This window comes from Zingiber officinale, chromosome 2B (genome assembly GCF_018446385.1).
Source record: "Zingiber officinale cultivar Zhangliang chromosome 2B, Zo_v1.1, whole genome shotgun sequence".
Lineage (NCBI taxonomy): Eukaryota > Viridiplantae > Streptophyta > Magnoliopsida > Zingiberales > Zingiberaceae > Zingiber > Zingiber officinale.
The window spans coordinates 40,273,163-40,279,162 of NC_055989.1; the positions used below are offsets into that span (position 1 = coordinate 40,273,163).

At 41.3% G+C, this 6,000-nt stretch overlaps 1 long non-coding RNA gene across 1 annotated transcript; it reads left to right on the forward strand.

Moving 5' to 3' along the window:
* The first annotated feature begins 4,811 nt into the window (after positions 1-4,811).
* On the forward strand, positions 4,812-5,561 carry LOC122049082. The gene is made up of 3 exons (XR_006130814.1): positions 4,812-5,144; positions 5,264-5,377; positions 5,486-5,561. It is a non-coding gene; the product is annotated as an uncharacterized LOC122049082 (long non-coding RNA).
* Positions 5,562-6,000: the final 439 nt, after the last annotated feature.

The window sequence follows — 6,000 nt, forward strand, 5'->3', positions numbered from 1 at the left end:
GTTTAATTTGATAGTTATGACATGTATTAGCACTTTATCTTTAGTACTTGTCTGGATGTTGTAGCACATATTATATGTGATGGGTTATCCATTGAGCATGATTGACCTTAATAGATATCAAGGATTATTATCTCTAGTGATTTTCTTATCATAGCATCAGTAGTTTTATCTTCTGTTACTACTAGTAGGAGATGGAGGCACATACCAGTCTCTGCTATTGTTAGTTGGGTAGTGGATGACACTTACCTATTCCTGTTGACTTAGTCAGTTGAGTTTTTATACTCGTACCTTTTGGATATTAGGGTACCCGATACGATGAAAATTGTTTATTGGGGAGTTACCATGTTTGATCATTGTTGAGAATGGTTTGAGGTTGAGGGATATTGTGAGATCAGATATTTTGATGTGTTGATTTCTAATGATTTAAGAGAGTAAATGTTATGTGGTTGTTGATGAATCTTTTAGTGGATAACTATTTTGATGATCTTTTATTTGGGTTGTCATTGATGGTGATATAGTGAGTATCCTGTATGGTGTTCACAGGTTGATGTTAATAATTGGTGATCAGATTATAAATTGGAAGCTAGAGAGTTTATGTGCCTATGAGATTTTTGATTTTAATAAATCTGGTTAATTGTGGTTAGTTAACAGGATGATAAAATTGATATTTATTTCATCTGATATTAAACTATGTGGATAAATAATGATTTGATGTTTTGAATGCTAACTTACCCTCATGGAGAGTAGAGACTTATTCATCTGATATTAGTGGGCTGATATTTTTGAGGATAAAAAAAAATGAGGGTGTCTTGATGATATTGAATTCTAGCTTTTTCTTTTGGGTCGTACACATTTATTCATATGATATTAGGTGGATTGACATTCTCTAGTTTGAGATGATGTATTAGTGTTGAATTGACCCATGAACTGATTTAGTTATTTGATAATGTAGTATACCATTTGATCGTGGTTTGATATACCTTAGTTGCTTGTGGAGGATTAAGGTATTCTTGATTAGTTAGTAGATGAGTGATTTGGTTTTGTTGGTTGATCAGTAGAGGATTGTCATACTCTATTCTTAGAGGTTTGAACCTTTAGGTTGTTTGTGCTTAGTTATGTATCTAGAGCACATTTGAGTACATGCTTTGTACTGACGTGGAAAGGACGGATTCAGCCGTATATCATTGTCGGCTTGGATAGGTTATAGAGGATCGATGTATCCTATTCCATGAAAACTTTGACCATGGACTGTATATATCTGGTGGGATAACTTAGAGGGTGCATTGGGATATATGACCCCGTTGATGTAAAGAAGTGTAGAGCTAATTGCTTAACACTTATGGGATACACTCGTTACTAGTGTATACTGGGAGAGTACATTTGGATTTGTGATGATAAAATTCTTCCCATTTGATATAGTCTTGGTAGGGTATGACATTGACTTGCAGTGTTATACCACGGCTGTGTATATTTTTCTTGTCCGATACTAGTTCCTTTGAACTTAGAGCAGGGTTGTTACTGGATGATTAGGCTGCTTTATTTTGGGTTGCTTTTGATTGATGTATTCATGCTTGATACATATGCATGAATTTTGTTTAGATATACCGTAACCCATGAGTGTTGGTAACATAAGGTTGGTCTCTTTGATTGAGCTGGTATGCTGATTTTGCATGTCTATGTTGCATGTATATCATGATTGTTTTGGGTTGTAGGAGTCCTGTGGTAGACTGTCCATTTGCAAGTAGTATATGTATCCATGTTCTGATGTGGTTTGAAGGCTCCTTGTGGATTATAGATATGTAGTTCGGAGTATGTATCCGGAGGTATTATTGAAGATAGCTTGTTGATTAAATCCGAGATGTAGTATAAGTACATCGGTGGTGTTTTGATGGAGGCATTTTGTCGATTTAATCTGAGTTGTGATATGTACATATGTGTTTGATGTGGTATCTGAGGTATCTTTTTGGATTATGTTTGATATGTGAGTGCACCTGGGTTTAGTATGCTTTATTGGAAGTATATGTTGGTTATACTCTTGGCATAGGTGAAGATATGTCATGTGAGGGTTGTTTGAGGTGTATTGTTGATTTTACCTACATTGATTTTGCACACGTGTTCGGTATGTATTGTTGGAGATATCATACTGAATATACCTGAGTTGTGAGTATGTTTGGTGTATATTAATTGGAGGAATATGTCGATCATACATATGTTGTGTGAGTACGTGTGCCAGGTATATATTGGTAGCAGCATGATGATTTTACTTATGCTGAATGCAGAATGTGGAGTGACTGCATTATGTCAGTTGTTGGATTTACCCATCAACTAATTTTCCTATCAGTGGATGACCCACTAGGATGCTGATAGAGTTGATGATGGATTTGATTAGTTTACTAGGTTGTTATAGCCTAGGTTAACCACAGTGGGTTGTGGTAGAGAGATCTTGTACGGTCTCTAGCTGGATAGTTAGGTGCCTTGGGACACTTATGTATTGTTTTGTGGTGGAGCTTTGCTCCCACATATTACGGATTGCTAGTAGTGGAGCATAGCTCCTATATTTATTGCAGATACATATTTCAGATTATTTGTGGTGGAGTGTTGCTCCCACATATTGAGGATTTCTTGTGGTAGAGCATTGCTCCCACATATGTGGTGTTTCCTGTGATGGAGCGTTGCTCTCACCCTGGAGGATTTATTCTTTGGTGATTTATGTTATTGATGATCAGATTTTTCGATTTATTTTCGGAGATCTTATGGATAGGAATGTCTGTGATACGGACATTATGTGTCTTGGTTTTTGCCATATAGGCTTACAGTGCCTTAGATGTTTTCAGGGACTCGATGATCCTAGTATGTCGAGGATGTTTGGATAGGTGTTCATTATCTTTGTGGACGATGTTGTGATTTATTACGGATCCGAGGTGAGTCACGTACACTATCTTTGCATAGATCTAGAGATGATTCGACAAGAACATTTATATGTGATTATCAGTAGTGCTGGTTTGGATTGTCTTTTGTTATGATGTTTGGGACACACGGTCACCAGTAGGAGTGTACTGTGGTTCCACAGGAGATAGAGGTTGTTGTTGGAGCAACCAAATGGTGTAGGAGATCCGCAGTCTTTTGTGACTCGCAGGATATTACAGACCTTTCGTCGAGGGTTGCTTTCGCATAGCTATGCTACTTTCACGCGTGACCATGAAAGGCGTGAAGTTTACTTGGACTGAGGATTGCAAGATCAGCTTCTAGGAGCTGAAGCGGAGACTAGTGTCGGCTTCGATTTTTGGTTTTTACCTTCTGGAGAGGACGGATTTGTCCTCTACACCGACGCGTCTCTACAGGGTATGGGTGCTGTTCTGGTGCAGCACGGTAGAGTATTCTTATATGCTTCTCGATAGTTGAGGGAGTCTGAGAAGAAAATAACCAGTTCATGATCTGGTGTTGGCCGCTATTATTTTTGCTATGAAGATTTAGCGGCATTACCTGTATGATATTACATTGAGGTTCTCACTGACCATCCGAATCTCAAATATATGTTTACTCGGAAGGAACTTAATCTTTGATAGAGGAGATGGTTGGAGTTCCTGCAAGATTATGATTTGTACCATTAGCTATCACTGGGGAAAAGCTAATGTGGTTGCCGATTCACTTAGCCAGAAGTCCATAGGGACTTTAGCTTGCCACCGAGTTGTGGTCACAGACTTGATTCAGGGTTTCTCCGAGTTAGACCTTGAGGAGCAGGGACAGACAGAGCAGGGTATTCTTGTTACCATAGTTGCTCAGTCGTCGATCAGGACGAGAATCCGAGAGACCCAGTTGTTGAGACCTCATAGAGCTCAACGTGAGGCAAAGTGGTCCATATTATCAGACAGAAGATGTCAGAGGCATAAGACTGCCAGAAGTGTTATGCTGACCGGAGTCGGAGACCCTTAGAGTTCTCCATTTGCGACCAGGTATTTCTACGAGTTTCACCCACGAAAGGGGTGAAGAGATTGGCCTCAGAGGTAAGCTAGCTCCGCGATACATTGGACCTTTCCAGATCTCGGAAAGGATTGGAGCAGTAGCTTATCGGTTGGCACTATTGCCGTCCTTGGCAGGCGTTCACGTCGTATTTCACGTATCTACGCTGAGGAGATACGTACCTGATCTGATACATGTGTTGATAGATAATCTCAGTTCTCCTTTCAGCCTGACGTCACCTATGAGGAGGTTCCGGTATGGATTCTAGACCGGAAAGAGCGTCAGTTGCGGAACAAGACTATCCGGCTGGTTAAAGTCGGATGACAGCATCATTCAGATGAGGAGGCTACTTGGGAGCTCGAGGATACGATCCGAGCTCGATATCCCTATCTTTTTACGTGAGGTATGTGATTCAGTTTACCGTTCAGCATTTATACTTTCTATATCTGTTGTTAGTACTTGCTAATGGTAGATAACGAAATTTGGGGACCAAATTTTTATTAGTGGGGGAGAATGTAAAATATCGGAAAATAGGCGAATATTAATAAGGGAATTTTCCGAAATTTTTGGAAATTTTTCGTTAATTTTTCGGAGCTCGTACGGACGAGTTGACGGGGATAAAAACGGGGTCCGGAAAAGCCTGTTTAGGCTACCCTGTTTTAATGAGGAAAAGTTTTAATTTCTTTTTCCTTTTTCCTTTTTCTTTTTATTGTTTTTCGCCGTCCCGTTTTCTTTCTCCCTCGCGCACCCGAGTTCTTCCCCAACTCCCCCGACGCCGTTTCCTCTGCTTCTTCTCCCCGAAACCGCTCGCGCCTCTCCTTGCCCTAACCTCCTCTGCGTCGATACCAGCCGCCTCCTCCTCTTCTCCGAGGCCGAAGCCTTTTTCCCTCTGCCCCTTTCCAGCGCCGCCGACCCGAGTAGCACCGCCGCAAACCGTGCCCTAGCCGCCGGCGACGTATGGAGCAGCGCCGATAGCCAGTGCCCTAGCCTCAGCCCGGGACACCCGACTCCAGCGACGCCACTTCCTTGCCTTTGCCGCCGGTGACGAGAGCCACCGCCGACCCCCTGTCGCCCTAGCCGTGGAGATACCGAGCACTGGCCGATCGCCTCTGCCCTAGCCACCTCGCGCCGCCACCACTGCCGACGCCGACCCTCTCCTTGCTGCCACTCTAGGTCACGGATTGGTGGGGTTTTTGTGCTTTGAGGGGTGTTTCTAATTTCTGGCAGCAACCCTTCCTGTCGCATTTTGATATCCAGCAGTGATCTCAACCGTGAAGTGAAGTTTTATGCTATGGGTTTGCAGTCAAGGATGCAATTGTGATCGTGAGGTGCATTAGAACTTGCTGTGGGGTTGTGCTGTGGTTGGACAGCCACTCCTTTCGGTATCTACTGGCTTCTGCAACGGGTGTCAACCTAGGTAAGATGTAGGAAAATGGATTGTCCTTGTTGTAGCTTGGTTGGAAATTCTATATGTTTAAGAATATGGATTAATTACTGTTTTGGTTTGTTCGTTTTGTTCCAGCAGCAATTTATCTGTGCTGGCTGTAAACAATCCTAATTGGGCAACAACTTTATGACTTCCAGCAGCGGTTGATTTGAGGTAAGGATTATGGTTTTGATCTTTGGGTTAGATTATTGCTAGTTGTGTTAGCAATAATTATTGATTTAGGTTTATAAGTTGTATAACGGTGTAGTTGGGGTTAATGAAACTAACCCTAACTGGTCAGTGGATTAGAAATTAGTTTAGCTATTTGTTTATAATTAAATTAGCTAAACTGTGCGATTTAACACAGGACTTTGACGCGAGACGAGTATCACGGAGTCAGATTTGGATCACTTTATTGGAGGCGGGTACTTTGACTTATGTCTTTTGATATGCATGATAATATGTTTAACATATAACAGTAATTGTGTTACCTGTTTATTTCGGTTGGTCACTACATGATTAGTACATGTTGTTTGTTTATTTATTCTGCACTGCATATTATCTACCTGATCACATATGCCTTAGGTAGTGACCTAACCACATGCTCTGTTATA